The 14597-nt window shown below is 45.1% G+C and overlaps 2 long non-coding RNA genes across 2 annotated transcripts; both read left to right on the top strand.

Annotated features, from left to right (window-relative positions):
* The first annotated feature begins 74 nt into the window (after positions 1 to 74).
* On the top strand, positions 75 to 6903 carry LOC140605432 (uncharacterized). Its single transcript, XR_012008093.1, has 3 exons — positions 75 to 207; positions 521 to 697; positions 6364 to 6903. It is a non-coding gene; the product is annotated as an uncharacterized lncRNA (long non-coding RNA).
* Positions 6904 to 6991: 88 nt separating this feature from the next.
* On the top strand, positions 6992 to 14212 carry LOC140605433 (uncharacterized). Its single transcript, XR_012008094.1, has 3 exons — positions 6992 to 7503; positions 7782 to 7918; positions 13670 to 14212. It is a non-coding gene; the product is annotated as an uncharacterized lncRNA (long non-coding RNA).
* Positions 14213 to 14597: the final 385 nt, after the last annotated feature.

The following is a 14597-nucleotide window of genomic DNA, read 5'->3' on the forward strand; positions in this document are numbered from 1 at the left end:
CCGCCACACAGTGGAGGCAAATGGCCCATGGGGTCCACCCACAGGAGCGGGCATGGTGCAGTGACAACGGTCCACTCCCTCCTGAACCAACTCCCCGTGAACGAGTGTGTCACCCTTGGATCCTACCAGCCACTGGCCAGCCATTAGTTGTCTAGCGCACACGCAGCATTTAAGATTTCGAATTCTTCTGAAATGTAGTTTCTGCAGGTACCTGGACGTATGTCTTGGCAAAGGGTAACTTCGGAAGGGTCGCCTGAAGCCTTAGCGGCCAGAGAAGCGCAGCTTGGCCCCTCTGCCTCTCAGAGGACTTGGGCTTCATTGTCCCAACAACCACACCCCAACGCTCCTCACAAGTCTGGGAGATGGATTTTGAAACAGCAAGCAATTTTCAGCCCAAATCTACCCAAATGGAGACATTTGCCCCTGCTCGGAACTTGTTTAGCCAACACAGGCTACGTTAAGGGAACGGACGTTAGATGCGGAAAAATAAACTAAATTTGATTTTGCCTTCTCTCTTCAGGAAGCACCACCCATAAATAAAAAGGGCTGTTTCCCTTTACAACATGTGAGAAAACATTGCACCCTTCTGCCTGTTCAGTGAGAGGCTGTGTTTGTTCTCACCGAGGGCCTCCCGTCACCATAGCCCTTACGCAGGCCCAGCGAGCGTGTGTGAACTCCACCCCCTGGCTACCAAACGGTAAGTGTAAAGCAAACCCTGGTTTCATAGATTTCTGTTATTTTACAATTACACCCTGTAGTGTTTCAGTATCAGGCACTTATTATTGCCCCAACTTTATAAATGAGTATGCATTAGTGTAAGACGAAGAGGCCCACCCAAGTGCTAATGAGTACTGCAGAGCCCCTTCATATAGGTGGGGCAGGACTAAGGGCAGGACCCAGGTGTTCCACCTCCCGGCCTGTGAGCCAAGATCCCACTACCCAGACTGTCGGGCAAGGTGCTTATATCCTGAGGCTTTCCACGCCTTTGAGATAAGCTCCGAAATTCTTTTTTTTTTTAACTATAGCCAAAATTCTATTCTCCCATATTATTTTTTACCCTTATTTTATTAATTTTCCTTCCCTCCCTGACCAGTTTTATTGAGATCTGATTAACAATTAAGACTTGTATATAGTTAGGTTTCACGACGTGAGTTTTTTAAAGGTGGACAATGTGATAATTTAATATACGTATGCACAGCGAAATGATCACCACAACCAAGTTAATTAACCCACCCATCATCTTGCGTGGCTGCCTTTCTCGTGTGTGTGGTGAGAATATTTAAGACCTCCTCTCCCAGCAATCTCCAATATCCAATTCAGTATCAACTACAGGCATTATGCCTTACATCTCCAGAACGTGCCTTCTAACTGAAAACGGGTATACTTAGACCAACATCTCCCCGTTTCCTGCACCTTCCATCCCCTGGAAATCACGATTCTATTCTCTGCTTCTAAGAGTTTGACTTTTTTTAGATTTCGTGTATAAGTTGTGATATCATGCAGTATGATTTTTTTTTTTTTATGTGTCTGGCTTATTTCACTTGACATAATGTCCTCCAGGCTCATCTAGGTCTTCACAAATGACAGAATTTTATTTTATTTTTTTTAATTTTTACTTCTTTTCCATTTGAAAGCAGTCATTTATTAACTGATCAGATTACAATCATAATCATGGTACATACCTTAGTTCATCCTTCTAATAAGCCTATTGATCTGGTCTTCCCTGTTGCCAGCATCTCCACCTTCTACAAAATGAGTGGCCTTTTTCTTCATTTTTTATGGCTGAATAATACTCCACTGTGTGTGTGAGAGAGAGATTGTGTGCATACATACAACTACAGCTGATGGACCCTTGGGTTGTTTCCATATCTTGGCTATTGTGAATATTGCTGCAACGCACATGGCAGTGCAGATAGCTCTCCAAGATCCTGATTTCATTTCCTTTGGATACATACCCAGAGGTGTGATTGCTGGATCATATGTTCATTCTATTTTTAATTTTTTAAGGAATCTCCATACTGTTTTCCCCAGCCGCTGCACCAATTTACATTCCCAGCAACAGTACGCAAGAAATTCTTAATTGGGCCCAGGGCCCAATGTGACCTGAGCCCTGCCTGTCCCTCAGGGCCCTCAGGGCCTCACCCCCACTCTCCTGCACGAGGTACAAGCCTCCAGCCACAGGGCAACACGGCCTCCAACTTGCTGGATGTTCCCTTCCTGGTCCTGCTCACTGGACCCTTATTCTCTTCAGAGATGCCTTTTGCTTCCCACGTGAGTACATACACTTTTCATTCCCAGTACTTGTCACCATGAGTATTCACGTAAGTGTTTTTGTCATTATTGCTATATCCTTCCCTACCACTCAAAACATACACACACACTTTGAATCTACAAGCTCGAAGAGGACAGGGAGTCTGCGTTGTGTCACATTCACACCCAGTTGAAGCGCACAGAGCCTGGGACCTAGTAGGCACTCAATAAACACTTTGCTGATTCTGAATGAAGATGATACGCTATTCTGACACGGATAAAGGAGAGAAGAGAGAATTTTAAAATGGGTCTTCCTTTTAAAGATCTCTTTTTAATCATTTATAACATTTGCCCCCTTTTTTTTTCATTTAGATATTAATTCTTCATGACTAGATTCTACCCAAAGACATTCCTTTTGAAGCTAGGAGAAGATGAGGGTGGGGGTGGTGGGGAAGTTTCAGTAATGTTTCTATTTTGTGAAATCTGAAATGGTACAGTGTCCAAAACAACTCCCGATTTCATTTTGAGTTCAAGCACTTCAAAGAGAAGTTCATTTATAAAACATCATATCTCTCTGGTCATTCACTGAATATTTACAAGTACCAATCACTTTACTAGGAGGGTAGTTAATGCAGGAAAATAAGCATGACAGGGAAAATTAAAATGAGTTTCCACAGCCTCTTTGCTCCCATGTCCCCCATCATTCCCCCCTTGGTCACGCTCGACATCCAGCATGCTACACGCACTCAACGGAGAGCCTTCCGTCCCTGCAGCTCCATTCTTGAGTCTTTTCAAATCGAGCTGCCTTGAATTATACAAGAAAGGCAAAACATCTCTCGAGGAAAACAGATGGAAAGGCCAAGAAATAGAAAGCTTGCTTTGGGCTGAGTCTGAGCAGGTTTTCAGGAGTTTTGGGAGAGGAAGAGAGAGACGAAGGCATCTGGCTGGCCATGCTGAGGGGGTTGTGGCAACAGGCAAGAAAAGATTTTAATCTTCTGTCTTTTATTTATGAATCAAGCACTTTTTTGCCATTTTCAAGAGACTGAGTTAAGATTTAAAATTATTGAAAATTCCATTTGGACTTCGAACGTGTTTGTCTATGCACCCATCAGAGATGGGTGCCCCTTCCACGCAAACTCAGCATTCCTCAAGTTCTAAGACACAGAGAGCCACACAAGGACGTTCATTTACAAGTGTCACAAATGAAAGCACCTAGCAATTATAAAATCCGATTTTCAAACTTTCCCAATCTGTCTAAAACACTAACAGTCATTGATTTGATCATGTGCCGGGACTAGCTGTATGTCTGAGAGCTAGAACAGGAGATAAGAGGAATAAGGCAAAGATTAAGTAGATAACTGTCTGTCAGGATCTTCCCACACAGTTAGGGGAGGTATGCCACATTTCTAAAGAATTGGCAAAATATATTATTCTCTACATTTTCTTTTAAGTTCTCAAAGATGGAAAAGGGTGGATAAAATGAATGAGAATCACCGAGATTAAGTTCTCTCAAAGCAGATTTAACTCGAGAAAAATGGACAGAATTTAAGTAGGTGGAAAGAAGAGGCGATTCACCAGGTGGAGGAACCACCAGGAGAGAGACTGAGCCTTCTGAGCTTGTGTGGTTTTCAGTCCCTGTCATTTTTTTTGTATTTTAATATTAAATCATTGCTAGCTTAGCTCCTGATGGAAACAGCTCATTGAACTGTTTGTTGAAGGCCACAGTGTTGACAGTGCCAACCAGCCCATTAGGGTTTGGGTGTAGACCTCAAGCACCATGTACAACGCAGCTGAAAGAGGAACCACTCATATTCCTGCTGCTCAAGCAAATCTATATGTAGCCCCCATGCCCCCAAGGTGCCCAAACATTGACACTTTATTGTTGTTGGTAGATTCTTTTCCAAGGGAAGCTGGGGATAAGTGGGGTATGTTTATCATAGTATTTTGCCCTAAGTAGTCAGAAACAGTATCACGGGACCAGGCAGAGGACACAGGGGCAGTGGGAACATCACTGGGGCGGGGGTAGGGAGTGGTTTCTGCAGAAGCTAAGAAGCGAGGCCCCTAATACGAGGTCATGGCAATGGACAGAAGGAACATCTAAATGTTCCAAGAACCCCAGAAAATGGCAGCTGGCCATTCACACTCTGGAATTTTTGACAAAATTCAAATCCGAACCTACAATTTTTTTTTAACATTATCTATGACTGGTCTATACAAAGTCATTGCTTCCAAACTACTGCAACTGGCATCCGAACCAAATTCTCCAATTTTCCTGACTTGTCTCTACAGAACTGATGAGAATTTTAATAAAACACATAAGTTGGCTCTTTATTAAAGAATCTTCCCTGATGATTTAGACACTTTTAAAACAAAGGGAAAAGCAACAGTATGAGTCTCTATTTTATAACAAAATATGCAATCGAATGCTTAGATGAGTTCCCTGTCTGAAAGCCTTTTTACGTATGTAAAGCTATATTTTACTATTTGTACCCAACAATTTCCAGCAAAGAATATTCCTTGGTTTTTACTGAGGAAAAAGAACACCTTTGTTATTTACAAGGGCCTTAAAAATATTGATGAGCTCTTAAAGCTGATTCAGAAAGTCAGCATTTAATATATTTTGTAATTCAGCTACTAAAAGTAGTATCGGCTTCACAAATTTTTAAAAAATTCTTATGAGCCACATTTTCAGAGAAATTTTCCAGATTGCAAACAAATCTATAAAAATAACCTGACCCCATTTCCTACTGACCAAAGTGCTATATTCACAATGTTTTTAACTTCCCATGCTTTATAGGCCAACAAGCTCCGAAATCTAATAGAAAACCAACACCAGCATAGCAAAATGAGCGATGTAGTATAATCATCAAAGGCAAATTTTAAAACACTTCGATCTTGTTAAAACTTACAAACATCGGGGGAAAAATAGCTTCCTGTGTCCTATCTTCTGGAGATTAAATCAACATGGTTTTGCAGCACACACACACACACACACACACACACACCTTTCTACTTCTTCCCTCTAGCTTTCTTTAAGTGATAAAACAGGCTCCAGCCAGAAACATCAAGAATAGGAACTATGTGAGTATATATTGAACTCACACTTCTATACAGCTAGGCAACGTTTGGTCATTCGAAGAAACACTAGCATTCAGATCACACCCACGGACAGCTACTCGGCTGTCAGAGAGAGTGCAAGCATGTGGAATCACAGAGCCGCAAAGATGCTCTATGTATTCACCATATAATCCCATCCCCTTTCCCCTCCTGCACATTTGATTCACATCCCACATCTGAGCAATTTCCCCTGAACCTCTGCCAGATGCCAGGGCAACACCGGGGTGCTGAATCCTCAAGGGGGGAGCTGGGAAGCCAGTCAAGCCATCAGCCCGGCAAAGGGCCATGAAATGAGGACTCCTGGCAGGGCCCGGGGGGTGGTGTCACACATCGTCCCTGGTCAGGAAGCAGCAATCTAGGAGATGATCTCGCAGGAACGTGACCAGAGGCCCCTGAGCCTGGGGAACACCGTCTCCACCAAGGCCCTCATGATAATCCCTGGCACTGAACTGCTGAAATATTCAGGAAGGTTAACAGCCAGATGCCCTGAGGAGTTAATAACAGAGCTTGAAAGCCTTTCTCCAGCTACATTTCCAACTCAGAGCCAGGTCGGCTTGTCAGTAATTAAAAGTCTCACTTGGTAGAAGCTTTTATAAAATGAATTGTTCATCTCAGTCAGCACTAAGGAGTAAGCATTCTACTTTCAAAACTACCAACCGAATCCAAAAGAGCCAGAATTAAACAGGTTTTGTTTTGTTTTTTCAAATGTAGCTTACCCATCCATCCATTCATCCATCATCTGTTGGTTCCTTTTCATTCATTGGTTCATTCATTCATTCACAAACACGTGTGATGTCTACTGTGTGCATAAGCCCTGGATCCACAGAAAACAGACCAGAAGGAGGTCCCCTCTGCTATTGCTGTCAACACTCAGTGCTCTTTATAATGAGCCCCTAAATTCCCAATCTGAAGATAATGCTCAAGCCATAGTCTTCTGAATTCAGCAGTCTCCTCCAAGTGGATGTTTCATTGATGTCTTTTTTCTTCATTGTCTAGAATGCCTTCTTCACTTCCCACCCCAGCAGTAAGCTCCCTGAGGCCTTCCTGCCCGCACCCCAGCGAGAAATGACCATTCCCCCCATCCTGCCAGGAAGTGAGGTGAACAAGTGGACTTCTTGCCCCACACACTACCACACGGTTGGTGATCCGCCCCCCTCTGCCAACCCCAGGGACCTTCTCAAGGGTGATTTGGCCCCTTATCTCCTTGCATATCTAGCACCTTTCTGCACATAGTAGATATTTACTAAATAACTGAGTTGATCCTCATTCTGGGCAGCAAAGTCACTTGACCTGCGTGTTCTCTCTAGCTTTGTTGAAACTGCTGAAACCAGAGGGGAGTAGCCAAAAGTAGGTAATAAAATACAAGCTGGGCCCTGGAGATACCCTGAATGTGGGGTGGCCACACAAAGATAAAATGTCAAGAGTATTCTCCAGGTCAGATGACCCTACATAGCTGATTGCATCTTTACCAATGAGAGCATTTGAAGGGTGAGGCAGTACCCGAGGGAGGGGAGGTAAGAAGGTGAGAAGAGAGAAACAGAGCAGTGGGAGTGCCGGGGGCCATGAAGGGGGAGGGCTTGGGCGGGGGGAAGGGCAGAGAACCATCCCAAGTGCCTGTGGTGCCCGGACAATTCCTCCTTGACAGCCAGTCTCATCAGGCCTCATCATGATAACCAGTAGGTGTGATTTCCATAGCACAGGAAAATTGTATCCTTGGAATGTGGAATCAACCCAACACATTTAAATTAGTTTCAAAAGTAGAACTAGGCGGCAGGGTTTTCTAAACACACTTTCTCTCCCCTTCTCTTCTCTCTCTTACACTCCTCCCCCCCAATCTACTCCCTCCCTAGACAGGCTTACTCTACTGGTAGCTTGAATTTGTGAAATCGGCTCTAATCTCCCTCAACCCCCCACCCCCCCACCAAATCCTCTAAAGGTATTATTTAAAGGTGAAAAAGAACAGAAGGCATCAGAGAGGAAGTTTTGGAAGTAGAAAAGCAGATGGGGTAAGTGACCCAGCAAACAGCAGGAAGTTCCTTCTTCAGCCTGAGTGTACAAAGCCCTGACTTCCATCAAGGAACCACCCAAAGGCTCCAGACCCAAGATGTCTGCCTCAACTACACAGAGGAACTCATGGTAAGCAGCCCCCTCTTCCTACAGTCCCCCCCAGGAAGCAGGCCAGGTCGGTAAGGACACAATGAGTAAATTCCCTGTGGGTGAGTTGCCCTAACACTGTCCACTGTGTCTCAAGACACTTGTCAAAAAATAAGGTTGATCCAAGATTTGGTGTAAATGGTAGTGAGCACCTCCATCTGGGAGTAAGTAGGACACGCTGCCTCTTACAGCCATTTGTGAGTAGTAGAAGCTCGGAGTTAACCTAGAGGAAGCCCCTCTCAGCCTGTGTTCTTCCACAGGTACAGGAATCCCACCCAAGTTGCTGAAACGTAAGAGGGAAAGTGAGACAGGACTGCTGATCCCCGAGATTCGCTGAGGGCAGAGGTCACGTCTTAGGCTCTCATCTCCCCACACGGCAAGGCAAAAAGCAAGCACGGTACATCCTCATCGATGTGTGTGCTAATGTAGATCTTTCATTAGGTTCACTTTTAAGCCTGTGAAGTTACAAGCTTCAGTCTTCCTGGGGCGCCTGAGTGGCTCAGTCAGTTGAGCATCTGACTCTTGGCTGAGGCACCTGAGTGGCTCAGTGGGTTGAGCATCTGACTCTTGGTTTCAGCTCAGGTCATGATCTCAGGGTCGTGAGATCGAGCCCCCCATCGGGAATCTGCTTGGGATTCTCTCTTTCCATCTCCTTCTGCCCCTCACCCCCTGCAAGTGCCTGCCCGCGCTCTCTCTGTCATGCTCTCTCTCTCTCTCTCAAGAAAAGAGAGAGAGAGAAAGAAAGAAAGAAAGAAAGAAAGAAAGAAAGAAAGAAAGAGAAAAAAAGAAAGAAGAAAGAAAGAAAGAAAGAAAAGAAAGAAAGAAAGAAAGAAAGAAGAAAGAAAGAAAGAAAGAAAGAAAGAAAGAAAGAAAGAAAGAAAGAAAGAAAGAAAGAAAGAAAAGAAAGAAAGAAAGAAAAGGAGGGAAGCAAGGAAGGAAGGAAGGAAAAGAAAAAAGAAAAGAAAAAAAAGAAAAGAAAGAAAGAAAGGAGAGCTTCAGTCTTCTTTAAGTAGAGATGGTGAACAGTGAAGCCAACTCTAGAGCATCCTGTTCCATCTGAACAATTAATGGAGAAAATAAAGTGATATCCTCCCCCCCCCCCTTTTCATGTCCTTACGCCCTCATCTCATCAGTACTAAATTTTCAGCCAGTCAAACAAAAGTAAGGGAACACAGTGGCTTCCTGGAGCTCAAAGACACAGCTCAGCCTTCACTTGCTGTTGTGCAAAATGCATGAGCTAATTATACCCTAAGCCTCCAACACAGTAGGAAGGTAATAACCTGTAATATGGCTAATTTAGAGGTCACCCTGATCTGGTGGTTAAGAACGTATTTCTTCTTATTCACTTAAAACTTAGCTTTAGCCCTCCGACGGAGCTCAAGCAGCATTTCAGATGGGTAAATACACGCAGTGCTCCCTGTCACATGGTGCCCCGGGCACGTACAGCACATTTGATCTTCCTCGACTCAAGGTGCTTCTCCATCAAGGCTGGAAGGAGAGGGCAAGCGGTGAAGGAAATGAAAAAGAATATTCTATAATGGAATTCCACTGTTTTTATTTCTGCATGAGTTGAAAAAGGCCTTCTCATAAGGAGACGTAATGTCAGGTAGACGTAATGTCAGGTACTTGCCCGATGTGGCACCGATAGCCCTCCTATTTGGAGACTGCTGTGGCTGAGTCACCATTAGTCACAAAGGTAAACAATCTCTCTCTTAAAGGCAATGAGCCAGGCTAGATGGAGGGCAGAAGGACTTGGTGGCAAAATATTTCTAGTAGTAAGCTCCAAGGTCATCTTTTTCAAACAGAAAGAGCTGCAATTTTGCTCAAGTCAGCACAAATATATCGACCACCAAATATTTTCAGGCACTAGAACAGGGGCTTGGGATGGTTACTTTTACTGTCAAGCTGACTGGGCTAAGGGATGCTGGGATGCTGGTAAAACATTATTTCTAGGTGTGTTTGTGAGACTGTTTCTGGAAGGGATTTGCATTTGAGTACAGTAGGCACAGGGCTCCCCTCCACCCCCAGGATGGGCATTATCCAATCCCTTCAGGGCCTGAATAGAACAAAAAGGCAGAGGAAAGGCTACTTTGCTCTCTCTGCTTGGGCTGGAACATCATGTTCTCCTGGCCTGGGACATTGGAGCCCCTGGTTCTCGTGCCTTTGGACTCAGACTGGGACCTACACCACCAGCCCTGGATTTCCAGGCCTTCAGATTCAGACTGAATTAAATATACCACTGGCTTTCCTGGTTCTCCAGCTTGGAGATGACAGACCACGAGACCCAGGAGCCTCCATTACTGTGTGAGCCAATTTCCCATAGTCAGTCTTCTCCTGTGTATCTATATGTACCCTATTGCTTCTGCTTCTCTGGAGACCCTAAGACACGGCTGTAGGTCCAGAGAAGTGTCACATAGGAGTGTTTGATCTTCCAATGGTAGGCACAGATGCTAAACCAATTGTCTTAGTAACTACAAGCATAGTGAAAGAGGTTGGTGCAAGGTCCCATGGGAGCAGATAATGGGCACCCAAACTGGGGTATGAGGTTCTGATTATGTACCAAAAGCCATACTGTAAAGAGGTCTAGAGGTGTCCAAGCAACAGGACGATCATAAGGCTGACAGTTTCTTGAGGGCAGGAGTATGTCTTCTCATCTGTTTATCTTCAGCACGCAGGCCAGACGAAGCCTTGATATCATCAGAGCTCACTGGTAGCCGCTGACTGAGCTGTATTAAAATGAGCTGAGAGTGTGAGGTCTCGCTAATGCAGCTGTGTTCCCATTATTTATTTATTTATTTTATTTTTTTTTTTTGTTCCCATTATTTAAATAAGAGACTTGGCTAAATAAAAGCTAGGGATAAGAAATATTACTTACATTATGAATAATATACAACATAAAAACACAAAATATACAATAGTGTTCCACATAATGTTATCATATAGAATATACAGCACCAGCTAAGCTGTAATTTCACATTTATTATATACATTTGCCATGAGATCCCTTCACTCAGGGATCCTTCATTATTGAAACGGGAAGGATTTATGACTTGACCTGTAGAGATGCAAAGGGATTAGGATGTGGCAAAGGCAGCAGAAGAGAGCTTTGAAGATCCCCAAACAGAAACATAGAAAGAAAACAGGCAACATCTTCATTCTACTCTTGCTCACAGGGTGGAAGGTGAGTACAGTGGCCTTTCTTCCAAGGCAGCTTGCAAATTCTCCGAAATGTGCATAAAAGCCCTGGTAACCTTTCCAGGTTTCCTGTAGGAAGAAAGACTGGATCTCCAACAGGAGGAAAATGCTTTCCTTTGAGATCTTAAAGACCCGCCTGCCAAAGCCACACTCTCTTCCACTCTGGACGTACCACTGACAAAGGGTAATTGGGACGTAAATCCTCTGGATCGGGGCCCGCTGCCTTCCAAGCGACTCAGGTTGATCAGATCATTTCACCTCCGACGTGGCACCTCCTCCAGCGAAGCAAGTTATTTATTTGGTCACCGTAGGATCACGTGCACCGTGTGTATGGTGAATTGAGGTCTTTACACAAAGGGGCTTTACATAAATAACTGGTATTGCCACGTTTCTATCTATCTTGATGTAGAGCGCATTTCAATCATGGTATTAGGAACAAAAGTAACGTGCTCGGTTATTGTTAGTCTCCATTTACTTCTTCTGGAGCTTCAAATTCAATTACATTCTGAGATGAACATGAAATCAATTGAACAGCTGGATGTATAGTGATCCTATTTGCCCAATTTTCTTTAAATTCCATGCTCTCATAAGATAATCAAATCCCTCTTGTGTGGCTTAACATTCCGGTGAACTTTAGAAGAAGAAAAGAGAATTATGGCAAGCACGCCCCCCCCCCCCCCGGAAGGATTTTAAGATGCAGAGTCTGTGTATACACAAATGTATACACACACGCACACGCATATACAAACATCCCAAAAAAATGGAAATCTAGCTTACTGGTTCATTCCACAAACATGTACTAACTAACACGTCCTGAAAGTATATTCGGCGGTCAGCAATGTCTCAGATCGTACGGCTATTACCTCGTAAAGATGGATTTACTTTAAAGGGGCTATCACCTTCTTTTTTGGCTCACTCAGCTTTTTTTTTACTGAAACAAATATTTGCCTACCATTGCAAGATGCAGCTTCACAAACGACTCCCCTAACCTTCCATGCTAGTCTTTAATTTACAGTCAAATGCTTCTACGTACAGGCTCATAAAATCAGGACTAGGTTAGACTCGGGAGTGAGACAAGGGTACTTCCACGGGCAGGACCTACACGGAGGCTTCCACCAGCTGCGGAGAAAGTGCGTGACATTCTCTCGGGGTTCGGGGTTCTACGGTCGGTGGACGGAAGGCACAAGACGGGGGGGGCGGGGTCGACCGTAGAACAAGCTCTCAGAACTGAAAATCAGAGGCGGCAGGAAAACAGAGCAAGGGGTGAAGCAAAGGGCAGTAGCGTCGTCCAAGAACGCAAGATCATGAACCAGGACCTATTCTGATATTCGGTGTCATTACTGGTTAATGGTATGGAGGGCGATTCCTCTACATTATGAAGCATTTCAAAATACAGTGGTTTGGGTTTTTTGTTTTGTTTTGTTTTGTTTTTAGATTTTTGAGATTTTTTTTTTTCCTTATAAGATCTTCTTTAAAAAATCTCAGTTGAGTCTCTGTGAATCAAATGAAACAAAAGGATGTAATCAGCCTGGAAATTAGCAATCCCTGAATCGTCTAAAATGAGAAAAGAAAATTCTGGCAACTACATCGAGCAATACAGGTTCCAGTCCTGGCAACACGCTAGTACAGCGTATTATATGGATGATACTAAAGAGATGACTGATTGCTAAATGGACGGTTGGCCATAACCTCGCACGAGGTTACAATGATCGGTAGGAACCAACATGCTTGTACTAAAAACAAGTGAAGCCAAAATTAATCCTCTCCTCTTTGTACCAGAACAAATGGATCAAGAGGATTTCATCAGCATAACACAGCTGGATTCCAGGAACGTTTGACCAAGCCTCCCATGACATCGTTCTGTGTAAAACAGAAAGTATTGGGATAAATGGGAGAGGAATCAGGAAGTCCGAGGCTGGTCAGGTAGTCCTAACTCCCCAGTGTCCACGGACGGAGTCAAATTCTGATGACCACCTCAAGTGGCAAGCCTCCTGATGCCATTTTCCTTCCCAGTCCGACCCCCGATTTGCCACTATCTCATTGTGGAAAACCCAAGCTAGGGGGTAGCCCCCATACGCCGGTGGGCTCCATCAGTGCTCACAAAGCTCCTCACATGTGGGTTGATGGGGGGTGGGGGGTGGGGATGAAATAGATAGAGGTAAATACAAATCTAACAACAGAGAAATCGCTGTGTCATCTGATTTAGTGAATCTGGGATCTTAGGATAGACCAGGGTAGCTGGTTACTTATCATAATGACTAATGCACCGTGGTCTGGGTGATGGCATAACAATGTACGAGAACTATCCACTCTCCCATCAGAAAAAAAAAAAAAAAAAGCCAAAAAACCCAAGTCATTTCAGGTTAGATGCAATGGGGCCAGGCAAGGGCTGGGGCATCCAGGGGCTCCCGGCCACAGAGCACACGAGGGTATCATCCTCCATTCTCGGGGGGGTAATGTGACTGGGCCTTTGACAAAGCTGAGCCAGACGAGAGGCGTGAGGGCACAGTGAGGAGAGAGCAGAAGGAGCAGATGACGCTGTGAAGGATGGGGAGCTCTGCAGATACGCCCGCCGTGACCTTTACCTCTGCCCCCACGAGCTGGAGGGTCCTGTGTGACGCCCCCACACACTACAAGACAAGAGTGGGATTGGGGCTCCTTAAAGGGAAGAAATTTCGGGGCCACTGGGTGGCTCAGTGATTAAGCATCTGCCTTTGGCTCAGGGTGTGACCCTGGGGTCCGGAGATCGAATCCCACATCGGGCTCCCTGCAGGGGGCCTGCTTCTCCCTCTGCCTGTGTCTCTGCCTCTCTCTGGGTCTCTCATGAACAAATAATTTTTTTTTTTTTAAAGGAAGGATTTCTATGGAGTAGAGCATTTCAGAGGCGGAATGATCTGTCTTATGAGATAAACTTCTTGGACCTGAAAAAGCAAAGTGATTTCCCTGCTTTTAGGTTCTGGCAAAACCTTCCTCAAGCCTCTAAATGAAGCCCCAGAACCGCGGCCTCTAGGAAGACATAGCGACCCACCGTCCCCACCGTCCTTCAGATGTCGCCCTCCGCTGTGCGTGTCAGCGCTCTCTCCATGCACACTCCGCGGGGATCATGTACACACTACGCTGCAACCACAGGCCCTCCTGCCTCCCTCCCCAGACACAGCATCCAGGGAGGGAGCGGTTTGATCCGTCCCCAAGTCCAGGGCACCCAGTATGTCGTGATGCTTCGTGAATGTGGTGGAGTCAATGCCACAGGTGCGAGTTTCAGCAAACGCAGACTCATTCACAATTAACTGCAGGAGGGATGGAAAAGCAAGAAACGGCATTAAAAATTAGTGTGTGGGGTTGGGGGGAGGGCGCCTGGGCGGCTCAGTCGGCTGGGCGTCTGCCTTCAGCTCAGGTCATGATCTCGGGATCCTGGGATCGAGCCCCACGTGGGGCTCCCTGCTCAGCGGGGACTCTCCCTCTCCCTCTGTACATGCTCCTCTTCTCTCTCTTTCTCTCTCTCTCACAAATAAATAAATAAAATCTTAAAAAAAAAAAAGTCAGTGTGAAGCGTGAACACTGAAATCACAGAGGAGGGCACCTGGGGGGACGTAAAGATGTGGCTGGGCGCTCAAGCAGGGCCGATAAGGCCGAGAGGGCTTGATTATCCATGATGGTGCCCCTGAGCACCTCCATTGGCCATGTCGTTACTGCCTTTTATTTTTTTTTAATTTTTTTTAAAGATTTCATCTATCTGTTCATGAGACACACAAGAGAGAGAGAGGCAGAGACACAAGCAGAGGGAAAAGCAGGCTCCATGCAGGGAGCCCGACGTGGGACTCGATCCCGGCATCTGGGATCAGGCCCTGGGCTGCAGGTGGCACTAAACCACTGAGCCACCC

Source organism: Canis lupus, chromosome 15 (assembly GCF_048164855.1).
Source record: "Canis lupus baileyi chromosome 15, mCanLup2.hap1, whole genome shotgun sequence".
Lineage (NCBI taxonomy): Eukaryota > Metazoa > Chordata > Mammalia > Carnivora > Canidae > Canis > Canis lupus.